General features: G+C 54.0%; 1 protein-coding gene across 1 annotated transcript in view; it reads left to right on the top strand.

The window, feature by feature from the left end:
- ELL (elongation factor for RNA polymerase II) overlaps positions 1-14,623 on the top strand; it is a 66,827-nt gene that overhangs the window by 29,593 nt on the left and 22,611 nt on the right. The window lies entirely within an intron of this gene.

Genomic DNA, 14,623 nt, shown 5'->3' with positions numbered 1-14,623 from the left:
TCAATTATTATCTTCAGTGTAACAAACAGATTTGCAATAAGGTCTACAGTTTCTAATGGAGGACAAAGAGGATGCAGAGGGATGTAGGATGTAGCTGTTAAAGGGATAGGAAAAGAATATACAGAAGTTCTAGATAATAGGAAGTGTGAGAGTATGATCCAAAGAAATTGGTTGTTAGCATGCAAAAAGGAGAAAGAGACTCTGAGGGAACAGGTAAACAAAAGGAAAAGAGAGCAACAAAAGTAAAGAAATAAAGACTTAAAATTTTTCAATAAGGAGAAAAAAGAAAATATATACTCTAACAGTCATATAGTATTCAAACCTCCCAGTGTTCAGTAGCCTGATGCATGAGAGGTAGCTGACAATGAGCTTCCAGTCTCCAGCAGGTAAATGTTGGTAAATGGGGAGCTGCAGCTCGTTGTGTGGACGTGTCGGCTGGAGGTCCTGGAGGCCGGGTGCGGTTGGTCAGGCAGGGGTCCTGGAGATGGGCTGTGTTTGGTGTGGTTGCTGGATCCTGGAGGCGGGGTGCAATCAGTCTGTCTGGGGTTCCTGGTGGCAGGGAGCAGTCAGTTCATGTGAGGGAGGGCCCCGTAGGCAGGGAGTGATCAGTCAGGCTGAGGGATCCTGGAGATGGGGCTCAGTCAGTCCTGCCAGGGGTCCTACAGGCCTGGCTATTGTCTCAAAATCTGCCGATTCTCCTTGACTGCACTCCCCGCACCCTGGAACACAGTGTCTCCACCAGGCCTGTGATCAGGACCCAGCCTGATCATTTTGGTGACCCTCTCGACACAGGGCCCCCAGCCCTGATGTCACCCCTTGGGGAGGCAACCTGTGGGAGTTTGTGCCCAGAGGCCTATTGCTGCCCTTGAGGTCAATCGAGGGATGCCCAGGCTCTGGGGGAAAACAAAAACCAAGGGCCTTCCAGGTGTTTCCTACCTGGTGGTTTTCCCAGTGATCATGATGGGGTGCCGGTGTGGGCAGGGGACACCCTCTGTCTCCTCCAACTGATAGGCCTAATGTGGGACCACCCTGGGCTTGGCTTGAATGTTACTTCCCAGTTAAGCCCTGGGTGGGTGGACTGGCCCTGGACTTTGGGCCCCCCGTGAGGAGGTGGGTTCCCATGGTGGAGTTCAGGGTGTGCAGGGAGACGGGGCGGGGCTGTGTACTCTGGAAGCAGCTGGAACTCTGCTCCAGATGTGGGCAGGGGGCTGTGCAAGGGCAGTCAGTTTGGTATTGAGGCCAAGACAGGTGCCTGAGGAATGTGACCAAGAGGCAGAGGTCCTGAGGGTCCAGCCAGGATGGTGCTGAACCCGAAGGTGAAGCTACCCAAGGAAGTGGCCTAAAATACAGACAGGTCAAGTGCCTGCACATAGCCTTGGCCGTCAGCGGAAAGGCTGAGGGGCCTGCTGGGGACAGAGGTCTCCAGGCCACCTCCGCACACTTCTAAATGGTTCCGTGCTGAGCAGATGAGCTGAGTGAAAGACCTCTGAGCTGGAAGTATGGGACAGAGTTGATTCTCACATGGACCCCACGGAGGCCCAGCTTGGGATGGAGGGCTGATGTGGGTGGGACCACCTCAGACAAGGCCTGTGCCAGCCTGGAGGACCCAGGTGACCTGGGCCAGACCCTCCACTTCCTCTGCTGTCAGGGGCATTCAGGATTGTGGTCCCTCCCTGAAGAGGGAGGGCGCTGGTCAGGTGCCCAGGCAGGCTTGGGGCGCGCGAGGAGCGCTTCTCAGATGCATCATTGAAGTTCCTTGGTGCCAACACCGAGCTCAGTGCCAGCCGCCAGTGAGTTTTAGTGAATGATTAAAAAGAAAAACAAAAGGCAGCAAACCCTTCCGCTCCTCTGCGGGCGCCTGGCCTGAGTGCACCACCAGCTTCCTCACTGCTCCATGTTCCACTGGCCTCTGTGACAGTAGCAAGAGGCGAGGGCTGCCTCCCTAAGGCCAGCTGCCTGCCTGCTGTCACTGGAGAAAAGGTGTCTCCAAAGAAGGGTTCCAGGGCTGTAGCTCAGTGGAGTGCTTGCCTTGCACGTGTGGGGGCCTGGTTTGATCCTCTGCCCCGCATGCAAATAAACACGTAAATGAAGATACTGTGTGCATCCTCAGCCGAAAACAGAGAAGGCTCCCAGGAACTCCTCGAGAGGAGGAGCTTGACCCAGACCAGAGGGTGCTTGGCACATCTGACAGAAAAGAATGCCGCACGTGCCAGGCAGAGGCACAGACAGGCTTGTCCTCACTCGGGGGAGAAGGGGGGCAGTCTTGAGAGTGAGGGGCACATTTGGGGGGTTCCTGGCTCTTTTAAAGCAAAGTTGGTGAGGGTGGGTGGTAGGAATGGTGTTAGTCTGGTGATCTTAAGACAGATGGCTTCGTGTGGACTGGGTCCTCTCAGCATCCTTAGACTGACATGGTCTTCGTTATCTCATCAGTAGATAGCACTGGAAAGTCCCCTGAATTAGAAGTTCCTCAAAATGTCATCTCTCTCTTTGCTTCACCAATTTGTTGGGGGCTTAATTAGCAGGACACAGGTGGGTTTACAGGAATTTTGGGTGTAAAAGGCCTGAGAGAGAGAGACTGACTTAGGGAGTGACTGACTGGGAAAAGTGTGTGGAGCTTCTGAATTAAAATTCTATTTTATTTTTTTGGTGCTAGGAATTCAACTCAGGGGTGCTCAATCACTGAGCCACATCCCCAGCCCTTTTTTATATTTTACTTAGAGACAGGTCTCACTGAGTTGCTTTAGGCCTAGCTAAGTTGCTCAGGCTGGCTTTGAACTCAGATCCTCCTACCTCAGCCTCTCAATCCGCTGGGATTACAGGCGTGTGCCACAGCACCCGGCTAGAATTCTGTTTTCTTCTTCTTTTCATTTCATTTTATTTTTTTGGTACTAGGGATTGAAGCCAGGGGCGCTCTACATTGAGCCTCATACACAGCCTTTTTAATCTTTTAAAAATTAGTTTTCTTTTTATCATTTGTTCTAATTAGTAAATACATGACAGAATGCATTTCAACTCACTGTACACAGATGGAGCACAACTTCTCATTCCCCTGGCTGTACATGAAGCAGTCACACTGTTCGTGCAGTCACACATGTGCATAGGGTGATGATGTCCGTCTCATTGTACCATCCCATAGGCCCACCCCCCAACCCAAAGTTCTCCTTTTTCCCTTGCCCCACTCCTCATGGATCAACATCCACATATCAGAGAAAACATTTGGCCTTTGGTTTTTTGGAATTGGCTTATTTTGCTTCCTGTGATATTCTCCAACTCCATCCATTTAGCTGCAAATGCCATTCTTTCATTCTTCTTTAAGGCTGAGTAATATTCCAATGTGCATATATATACCTCCGTTTCTTTATCCATTTAGCTATTGAAGGGCATCTAGGTTGGTTTCACAGTTTAGCTATTCTGTATAATCCTATTTTCTTGTCCTTCCTCATTGTGAGTGGCCAGGTTCCAGGAGGGGATTGAGGACCCTGCCTGCTCCTCCTGACTTGGGGTAGGCAGCTTGCATTATTGGGCGGCGTCTTCATTTCTTTATTTGAACTGAGGCAGATGGGAAAGGTGAAATAATGAGGAGCAGAGTGCCGTGGTGCATGTCTCCAATCCCAGCTACTGGGAGACCAAGGCAGGAGGGGCACAAGTTCAAGGCCAACCACGAGACCCTGTCTCAAAATAAGTAAAAACTATAAAGGGCTGGAGATGGCTCAGTGATAGAGTGCCCCTGAGTTCAGCCCCCATTGCTGTGAAATAATGGTAATAATGGCAAAGGGAAAGGCCAAGTTTTGGTGTTGGAAAGAGGACCTGGCCGAGGGGGGAACAGCATGGCTTGGAGAAGCAGCGACCTAGTTCCACTTGGGGGTGGTTTTCATAAAGTCAAACCCCTTCCCTGTGAGCAGGTGGCGGTCCTGGGCAGTCACCAAGTGAAACAGCCCTGCTGTGAGTGTTGCAGCCTTTTCTTCATCAGTCTCTCAAACTGGAAGCAACCCATTGTTCTTCTGTGGGTGAACAAATGAACAAAAGGCAGCATATTTACTCAGTGGGATGAAGCTCAGCAGTAAAGAGGAGTGAGCTTCCCAGAGAGCCACATGGATGAATCCAAAGGCATTAGGCTAAGTCTGACTGGTGGACAGAACAATGACCTCAATAGATCCCTGGAATCTGTGACTGTGACCTAATATGGAAAAAGAGACTTTGCAGATGGGATTAAGTTCAAGGTTTTGAGAAGGGGAGATTATCCAGAGTTATCCTGGTGGGCCCTAATATCATCCTAGTGCTATTTATTTATTTAGGTGCTGGTGCTAGGGATTGAACCACGGGCACTTTACCTTGGAGCCACATCCCTAGCCATTTTTAGCTTTTACTTTGGGCGGTCTTGCTATGTTGCCAAGACTGGCCTTGAATTTGCAGTCCTCCTGCCTAGTCTCTTGGTTGCTGGGATTACAGGTGTGCACCCCCACTTCTGGCTGTCATAGTGTTCTTATAAAAGAGCGACAGGGAGATTTGATTCAGACTGGAGAGGCAGAGGTTAGGGTGATGCAGCTACAAGCCAAGGAACACCTGGGATCACGAGGCCAGGGAGCATTGTCCCGAGAACCCCCAAAGGAGGACGCCTGATGTCGCAGTTTCAGCCTAGCGGGACTGACTTCAGATTTCTGGTCTCCAGATCTAGGAGAAAATAAATTTTTGTTGTTTAAACCACCCAGTTTGTGGTCACTTGGTGCAATAGCCATAGAACACTCACGGGATTCCATTTACATGAGTTTCAGAAAAGACAGAATCCTAGGAACAGAACGTGGTCCGAGATTGCTGGTGCCTGGGGGTGAGTGGAGGGTTGGGCGCCACGTCTGCTCGCGGAAAGTCCAGCAGAAAGGAAGGTGGCCCATAATGCCCTGGCAGTATTTATTTGCTGACCTCCGAAAAGCAAGCAAAACTTGTGTATGGGTGTTAGGCCCTCTGATGGCCTGTCATCTTTTCTGATTGGCAGGGCTTCTTAAAGACTTTTTCCATATGCTTTCTGAATACCCCATGAATTCAGACAGAAAGACCCGCTCTGCCAGCTCCCGTGTGGCTCACCTGGCTCATGGCAGCTTGGAGTCTCTATGACGGGTACATCTGTGTCTGGTCACAGCTAGTGCCATTCTTCCAGCAGAGAGGAGGAGCTACTGGGGGTCCACCTCCTTTCTATGCATTGACCTAGTAGGTGACTGTGATCTCGGGCTTCTCTGGGGTAGAGTGTGGGTCCAGGTTCCCCTGAGCCAGCCAGAACCCCTGGGCCCACCTTCCCCCAACTCGTGGTTCAGTCTGAACAACCCTTGTGGCCCACTCTAGTCCTGCCAGGAAGCCAGGGAGGTTTCCTGAAGACATTACTCAATCGTCTTTGCTTTACTGGAAGGTAGGGGCTGTTGCCAGGAGCTGGCCAGGCCTCTTCCCAGGATCAGCCTCCCCACTTCAGCCCCACAAGCCTCTGGGAACTGGGAACTGTGACCCAGCTCTGTAATATCCATGCATGTGTGCTGCCATTCCCTTGGTGGGGCCGGCAACTCAGACTCAGAGAAAATCCAGTGCCCTTCCTTCCCTTGTCCCGTGTGGGGGCAACAGGGGAGTGTGCTGCCAGCAGAGTTAGCATTCAAGCCAAAGGGGTGCTTCTGGATCCAGGAAGGGGATGTAGGCATCGCGTGCCCTCGGGCAGCCTGTGGGGTACAGCTGCAGCTGGGGACTCATTGTCCCCCAGGCTGGTGGCAGTTGTTCCAAGGCTCTGCCTAGATCAAGCCCCATCCATTCATGTCTCATCTCTTCCTTTTGTCCCACTCCCCTTATTTTGTTTTGTTGGAGTGTTTTAAAAACAATCCCAGCCGGGCAAGGTGACATACCCCTGTAATCCCAGCAGCTCAGGAGGCTGAGACAGGAGGATCCTGAATTCAAAGCCAGCCTCAGCAACAGCGAGGCCCTAAGCAACTCAGTGAGACCCTGTCTCTAAATAAAATACAAAATAGGGCTGGAGATGTGGCTCAGTGGTCGAGTGCCCCTGAGTTTAATCCCTGGTACCCAAAAAAGAAAGGGGGAAAAAAAAGAAAGAAAGAAAAACAATCCCAGATATCTTTTCTTTTTACCCTTGACCGTTCCAATGACAAGAGTTAATGTCCAGAGATAAGGACTTGCTTTTTTAACCTAAGCTTGGCACATTATTCACATCGGGCCCAGACCACAGCCACTCTGTACCACCAAGGAGCTCTGCCCCTGTACCTTCACTGGTCACGCACCTGGCGTTGCCACGGTGACTGAGTAATGAGTGTCCACATGCCCTAGAGCCCATGAGAATTCATATTGCTCTATCTTTTTTCTTCTCTGCCCTTCTCATGAACAGGCCTGCTGTCCATGGCGTTTCCTGAGTTCTGCTCTGACGGTCTCCCTGTCGGGGGTTGGTCCCAGGCTCTTCAGCCTGGCACTCCTGACACTTGAAGCTAGAGTGGTCTCCAGGCTGGGGGTGTCTGTGCATGGTAGAACAGGAGTCAGCGTAGCTGGTCTCTACCCACCAGATGCCAGCAGCACCCCCACTCTGGGATGACCACAGACGTCTGCAGACACAGCCAGTGTCCCCTGAGGCTGAGGATTGCTGATGTAACTTGATGCTTTTCGGCTGCACGTCTGTAAACTGGTCACTAGGCCTGGAGGGGGATTTCATAAACCACTTCCTGTTGCTTCACCCTAGGAAGTGCTCTTTGGGGAGAGGATCAGGGGATTCTGGGTCACGGAGAGGTTCCTTCTGTCCTGTTCCTGTCTTAGCAGAAAAAGGTCTCAGACCAGAGTTCACTGGGTCTCCTCCTCTGTCTGTGTACCTGGCTTCTGATACTGTCACCACCCTGGGCCCTCCCCTTTCCTTCAGAAGGTGTCCCTCTGTCTCGTCACGGAAGGATGCTGCCTGAGGCGGTTGCTGAGCGTGCTTAGCAGTCCCAGCAGGCGTCTAGGCCAACTGACAGGATGCCCAGATCACTGCTGTGCTCTCTGGGACCTGTCCTCTGTGAGGGGCTGGGAGGCTTTAGAGCAGGGACTGAAGCCCAGTTGGGTCTCAGCCTCCGCATAGCCTGGTTCCCACCCTCCCACCTGTCCGTGACAATTCTCCTGGCCCTAATAGTCTGGCTGTGGTGACCCTGCCAGGCCTCAACACTCAAGGCGGGGCCCTTGGCCAAAGCATAGTGCCAGGGAGTTGTCTGTGTGGACTCCTGGCTCATCCCTCGTGCCAAGCTAGCAGCTCCTTAACACGGGGCGAAGGGCTTGGGGGAGGAGGTCACCTCTGACTCTGTAGTGGGGGTCACATGACCCTCAGGGCCTGTAGAGATGGGTGGTTGGGGCATCCAGGTGTGCTGGTGTTACCAGCTGTGGAGTTGGGAGGAGGGATGTCCTTCAGTTACCCAGTGACTTCCCACATCCAGCACCAAAGCTGCTGCAGCGACAAAAAATCAGTGCCTATTGGTTCTAGTGCCACAGGCAAGTATAGGCCCTTTGTCCTGTTGTTTAGATGAGTGACATTGGTGGGCTCTGGCTCTGAGTTGTGGGGTCCCAGAAGGAATGGCCAGCCAGAAGGACCGCTGCAGATTGCCGCATCTGCACAGGCATGCACCGCAGGACAGCCTGTCATGCCCAGGTGGTCCAGGGTAACATCTGGTTCTGCCTGGTGGGACCTGCCATCTGGGCTCTGGCTACTTGCTTGCAGACTCCCATCTGCTGATGCCCTCTGGGCACAGCGGGCAGCCCTGCATTTGCTGCCCATCCTTGACTCTTAGGGCATGTACAGTGCTTTGGGCTGCTTCCTGCGGTTCACCTCATCTTCCCCTCAGTCCTTGTGTCCTTGTCATCATCCATCATGCCCCCTTTAGGACTCACTTTACTGTGGAGCCAGCAGCTCCGACTCTTAGAGAAGATCCAGGTGCCTCCGAGGACATTCACAGAGAAGTAATGAGGAGACGTCGCGTGTTTCCGCACACCCTCTGCCCAGCGTCCATGTGGTGCACATGCGCATGTTTTTGAAAGTCCAGGTTGGCCGTGTTGTGTCCTCAGTGCTTTGAAGATAGCCTCCTTGCTGGGCTTTGCTCCTTCGTGCGGGGAGTGTCGGAGTGTCAGTTCTGCCACCGCTGCCCCAGCCGGTGGTTCTTTGTTTTCCTGGGGCCGATGAAGAGGAAGCTCCTATCTGTGAATGCATAGTGTTCTTCACATTGTGGATCTGGAGCCGTGACTTCTGGCGCTTCTTTCGAGTCCTCAGGCTCTGATTGTGAGTGTGCCGTCACTTTTTGTTGTTGTGTCCTTGCGGCGCTGGGGAGGGAACCACTGCCTCGTAGGCAAGGCTCCGGCTCTGAGCCACACCACAGCCCCAGGTCCATGGATGGTGGACCTCGTGGCCTTGTCCCGCCTGTCACTGAGGCTAGGCTCATTTCCCTTTAGGGTGTTCATTCACTGTGATTCATTCTGGTAGTTTCTGTGGTTTTGTCTTCTGTTCACTAAGCTTTTCTTCTGCAGCGTCTCCTGTTCATTCCTCCTGCGAAACTTTTCTTTCCAGATATATTTCTCCATTGTCACGTGTGTCTTCTGCTCCCTCCTGTTTCTCTTCTCGTCAGTTCACCTGCTGTTAATCGAAGCCTGGGAACCCACCTCCTCCTTTGGAGCAGGGTGTAGACGGTCTTGCTGTGTTGCCCAGGCTGGCCTCAAACCTGTGATCCTCCTGCCACAGCCTCCTGAGTAACTGGGATGACAGGCGTGCACTACCACACCTGGCTTCTCGGAGCCTTTATTATGGACTTTTATTTACGTGTTTATTTATTTGGTGCGGGGATTGGACCCACAGCATCAGCGTGCGAGGCAAGCCCTCTGCCCCCAAACTATGTGCCCAGCTCCAGCTTTTGTGATTAATGATAGCTGATCTAAAGCGCATCTCTGAATCCTGTCTTCTCCGTCCTCTGGCCTCCTCCTACGGGCTGACTGTTCTCCTGACCCAGGGGTTGTGTTTTGCAGCCTCGAGCGCCTGGAGGAGCCTGTTTTGGGGTCTGGCCTGTGACTTCTTGCCTTTCCTGTAGTGTGCTGGATCTGTTCTGCTGCTCACCGGCAGTTGGATCGGGGCTGGGTCAGTGGTCCCTCGGAATTGTTTCCCAGCTCCTTTTAGCAAGGGCAGTGGAGAGGGGTCTTTACCCAGGAGCTAGCTCAGCTCCCTGCTGAGGGCCCTCGGGTGCCGCCAAGGCTCCAGCCCTGTCTCTTGAAGTGTCCTCTGAGCCACAGCCACTCAAGCCTTGTGCAGGTCCCAATCTGTGCACCACCTCTCTGAGGGCCTCTGCCCGTGTGTCCCAGCCCCTTGGACCTCTTCAGTCTCCTGCCTGCCTCCCTAACCCTGGGCTCCCCCAGCTGTGGGCTGGACAGTTCCGCAGGAGTATGCTGGACTGTGGGGACACCCTTCACTTGTTGCCCTTCTCTCAGGCTCCCGTGCCCACTGTTTGAAGCCACAGCTGGATGTGTTTGTCCCATACTCTCGTGTTGCCAGGGAAGGCATGTCCGGTCCCAGCTCCTGACCCTGACAGGGTGCTTGCTTGTGCTGGGGCCAGGAGGATTCAGTGAGGCAACTATTTGTCCATCTGTCTGCCATCAGTCCTTCCATCCATTTAGCAAACGTGTCCTGAGTCCACTGTGTGCCAGGCACTGTCTGGATACCAGTGGTGAGTGGTCCCGGGATTGGAATCCAGCCTCACTTGTGTTCAGATCAGTCACGTGACCCTCTCTGAGCTCCCTGAGGTTTGTGGTGGAGTTTAGTGGTGATGGTTCTAACAGACAGCGCTTGGCATGTCACCGACACAGGTGTTCCCAGAAACCTCGCCTCAGGATGGCACCGGGTCTGGAGCCCTCACAGCCGCATTGGCTGTTGCGCTGCTGGAAGCAGGGCCACCTGCGGCTCCACAGGGGCTGCGGAGTGTCCAGGCACTGGAGGTCAGCTGTCCCAGTGTTGCAGAGAAAGGCTGGGCTCTTAGACTGCTCAGTCCTTTTCCTGGGAATACCTTGGGGACTGAGTGACTTTAGAGGAAGAGTCGTCCAGACAATCCACTTGACATCAGCTACAGAGCATGGTGTCTGTGCACACTGCCCGCAGGAGTTGGGAAGATGTGGGCCCGTGGCTGCGAGGCTGGGTTGCCCCTGCTTCTCAGGAACCTTTGGGAACAGTCACCACGCAGGTCTTTCCATGCTGCCAGCGTGTAGTGCCACAGCTTCAGGGGCAGATCCGAGCTCAGGCATGAGCAGGCCCTTGCTCTGCTCCTGCTCCTTCCTGGGCACCTTGCTGGCCACTGACTGGCTTGGGGTAGGGTTGGGTGCTGCTCTGGCTGCTTGGCTCCAGGTCCTTGGGGTTCACACCCAGGCCTTTGCTGGGGGCCCGCAGTCACCCCTGGACCTTGATCTCCTAGTGGGATCCATCTGATGTCTGCCTCGGCTTGATGCTTCCACCGCCCGAGTGGGGAGTAGAGGCTAGGGCCCTATTCACCAGCAGGTGCTGAGATAGCCACATGTGTACGTTAGCCTCAGTGAGGCCAGCCCAGGAGGCAGGGTTCTAGGAAAGCTCACCAGGGATAGGGACATGACTCAGTCATGGAGTGTTTGCCTGGCACATGAAAGAGCTTGGGTTCCCTCCCCAGCACTGTCAAAAAAATAAAGAGGGAGCCCCATAGGAAGCAGGGTTCTCCGCGGCCTCTCCAGAGCTGACTCAGTGGCTGGAGCTTCCAGTAGGTTCTCAGAGGTGACAGTCGGTGTGCCTTGAGTCATTTAAATTAAATGTATTTGTTGGCTAGCAGCGTCTCAGTATCACCTGAGAACTTTTGTTTAGGACAACAACCTTACTTTGATCTAAAATTAGATTCCATTCCAAGAGCCCCCCCCCCCCCCCCCCCCGCCACACACACACACACAACAAAATATCAGGTGCTCCGTGGTCACTTTGGTGGATAATGGAAACAGTTTTAGTACACTTTAGAACTCTTTAGAAAATTTGCTTTTCTTAAACCTTTCTATAACAATTTTGATTTTGTGGTATTTTTAAAAAATGATGCTGGAACTCTTGAGCTGGGAGTTCGTGACAGGTGGACATGGGCTGGCACTTGGAACACTCCAAAATTAGAGGCTTCCTCGGCCCTCGGAGGGACAGCACACCTGTGTTGTGCGGGTGGGGCCTGTTTCCTCCGGGAGCCAGAGGGATGAACAGCGGCTGGTGGGCAGCTCGCTCCCAGGTGCCTAGGGGAGAACTCTGTAGAAGGGGTCAGGGCCACCTGCTGGCGTGGAGTGGCTGACGGGCTGAGAGCCACAGCTGTGTTAACCAGACAACCTGCTGAGGTGGAGCTCCCGTGCCAGGAGACAGGGCTTGCCCTTGGTCATACATGTTCCCTAACTCTGGTTGGTCTGACTGGTTGTCAGCTGTTGGACACATGGGCTAAGTGCCATTATGATACACTGTCATCATCAAGCGCGTTGGGGGATCGTGAGCAGTACTTCTCCCTTTGTTCTGATGCCCCGTGAGGCGGGCGCCCTGTCTGCCGGCCTGCACAGGCGTGCTGGCTTAGTCACGCATCGGTCCAGGTGCCCACTTTTGTGAACAGCTGGACAGGTGGCATATAGAGTGTTCTCTTCCTGTGTGTGAGAGAGATGGTCCTAGGGAACTGCTCTGTTGTTGACAAGAAGGGCCTCGTTTGCTGGAGGGAGGAGATAGCATACAAGCTTGCATGGCCTGGGGCCCAGATCTGTGATGACAGCCAGGTCACGTGGGGACAGGCACTTGAGGTCAGCTGTCCCGGTGTTGCAGAGAAAGACTGGGCTCTTAGACTGCTCAGTCCTTTTCCTGGGAATAGCTTGGGGACTGAGTGACTTTAGAGAAAGAGTCGTCAGACAACCTGCTTGACATCAGCTACAGAGCGTGGTGAGTGCTTCACTGATGGCGGGGTCTGGGCAGAGCCAGTGGTGTGAGTGTTGCTGTCACCAGCCCCCAGCACTGGGCCCCAGTGCAGTCCCGGGCTGGTGCACCTTCCTGGTTCCTGTGCCACATTGTGGCCCTGCCTCTGGTGCCACAGAGGCCTTACTGTGGGGGCTGGAGTAACCTGGGCTGCCCCTGTTTAGTTTCAGGGGGCCAAGCCCCACCTGCCGTCTGCCACCCCAGCTTCCCACAACTCTGCTTCAGGCTTTGTCCCCATCTCCTCACCAGGAGTCCTTCCCTGATTCTGGCCTCAGTCTCAGCTTCCTGGCCTATGAGGACTGATGCTTCAGTGTCACAGAAGTCTTCGAAAGCGAAGATAGGCAGGAGCACTCTGCCATGGGGTTCCCTTTGTTCTGAATGGTTCTTATGTCTTTCACAGCTTTCTTCCACCTGCTTCATCTCACTTGGGTGTTAAAAATGGCCGATGCATGGGCTGGGGAGATAGCTCAGTTGGTAGAGTGCTCGCCTCGCATGCACAAGGCCCTGGGTCCAATCCCCAGCACCACACACACACAAAAGGTCGATTCAGCCATGGATATAGCTGAGTGCAAAGAGTGAGCTTGGGGTACGTGGAGCTGTGGGTTCAGTCCCCAGCACCAGGGGAAAGACGTTCATGGACAGGACTGCCTCCCCTGCCTGTTCAAGCATGGGTTACATGTGTCCAGAGAATGTCACTCCTAAGCTCCCAAGTTGGCAAAGACCCTGTATAAGTTTGGAGAGTAGCCAGTGGCATTATGGAGGTGCATGTGTGTCCCATGAAGCACTCATGTTGTCAATGTCTGCCACCTGCCAGCTCCCACCCTTGGCCCTGGGAACATGTTGACCTGCTTTTTGTCTCCTTAGTTTGGCCTGTTCTGGAAACTCGGGTCAGTGGGTCATACCTCAGCACTCTGCCACTTGGCTGGTGCTGAGGTTCATCTGTGCATGTCCGTCGCAGTCTATTCTTTGGTATTGCTGGGGATTATTCTGCCATATGGGTCTTTCCACCAGTTGACAGACACTGTGTTGTTGTCACTTTTGGGAGGCTATAAGAAACTGCTGGGAATGTTGAGGTGTTTGTAAGTTTTTGTAAAGAAAAGCGTTTTACTTCTCTCGAGTCTTCCCAGGAATGGAATGCTGGGTGTGCGTGAGCTTTTACAATCCCTTTCCAGGGCCTGGTTGTGGGGCTCAGGGGTAAAGTGTTTGCCTAGCATGCACCAGGCCCTGGGTTCCATCCCCAGTGCCCGGGGGGACAACGAAAACCTGCCAGATCTGTCTCCATCCCAGCTGCACCTTATCCACTGGCATTAGCAGTGGGCATGGGTTCTAGATCCTTCTGGATCCACTTGTCCCCGCCAGCATTCAGTGCCATCCACCTCTTTCATCTTGGCTGGTTGGATGGGTGTGGTGGGACCTCCCTGCGTCTGGGGTTTGCCTTTGCCCACGAGTCGGGGCATGCCACGTCTTCCCATGTTTACAGACCCCTTGGTCTCGTGGGTGGCGGTGCTGGCGTGCGACCTCATAGGTCTGCTCAGGACAGCTGAATCCTTTGAGAGTCTCAGCAAAGGAGGGAGTGCCTGGTAGACAAAGGAGGGGGCCCTTGGAGCCTCTCACCCTGGGCACATGCAGGTTGTGTACTTATGGCCACAGGGTCCCAGCTGGCCAAGTGGACCCTTTGGTTCAATGCCATCATGGAGCTCGTGAGGCCAGCCCCTTCCCACACTCCGTCCTGTCCCTGCTCATGGTTCCTCCTGTCATGCCCAGCAGTGTGCGCTGGACTCTGGTTCTTGTTCCTCTGCAGCTCCTGTGTCCCGGTCAGTTAGCCCGCCTCCCTGTGCAAAGGTGGAGCCCTGTGTGGGGTTTCCAGCTGGAGTCCTGGGAGGCACCTGAGCCCTAAAGGGCAGACTCTGGACGGACTTGTGGGGTGGGTCTTGTGCCTCTGCTGTTCCCCTGGAGCACAGTCGGTTCTCTGCATGCAGAGCCACTCTGCACCAGCTCTAGGACTGCTCTGCTGCAGACAGGGGGAGACAGGGAGCCCCTGCAGACACAGATGGAGCTTTGCTCTCTGGGAAGACCTCTGCCCAGGTGGGGCTGGAACCAAGGCCCGAGTCGGGGAGACCAGAGTCCCAAAGAGAGGCAAGCAGGGGACAAGAGCTGGGCCTGGGGTGGGCGTCTAGGGCAGGAAGACAGTTCTGGACCTGGAAGGGGTGGGCAGGAGCAGGGGTAGATTTGTGGGCTAGGGGTCGTGGTGACCAGTCATAACCACTCCATGGGATGGTCTCTGGGACACGGTGCCTGCTGGGGGACCAGTGTGGGAGCGAAGGGCAGAAGGTACGATCCTCCTGCTGGTCCCACCTTCTTTCTAAAGTGCCACCAGAGGTCTGATCTGAGGAGCTGAAGCTTCAAATATTTTGTTTCTAGTTTTTAGTAGTTTTTTCTTTGGAAACCCTGGTGTCCCAAGCAGGAGGACAGACTGCTGGGAAACTGCGTGTGGGGGCTGGGCAGGCGTGGGGCCCCATCCTGCTGGCTGCTGCACTCCCAGTTCCATCTGAAGGGCATGATTAAGACAAGACTTGGCTGGCCGAGGGTTTCATGGGAACTAACTGGGACTGTGAGAATGGAGAAGGGCCATCTCCACGCACACAGGACCTC

Source organism: Sciurus vulgaris, assembly GCF_902686455.1.
Source record: "Sciurus vulgaris genome assembly, chromosome: 16".
Lineage (NCBI taxonomy): Eukaryota > Metazoa > Chordata > Mammalia > Rodentia > Sciuridae > Sciurus > Sciurus vulgaris.
Note: the sequence above shows the minus strand (reverse complement) of the source record. Positions and strands in the feature narration are given on the sequence as shown.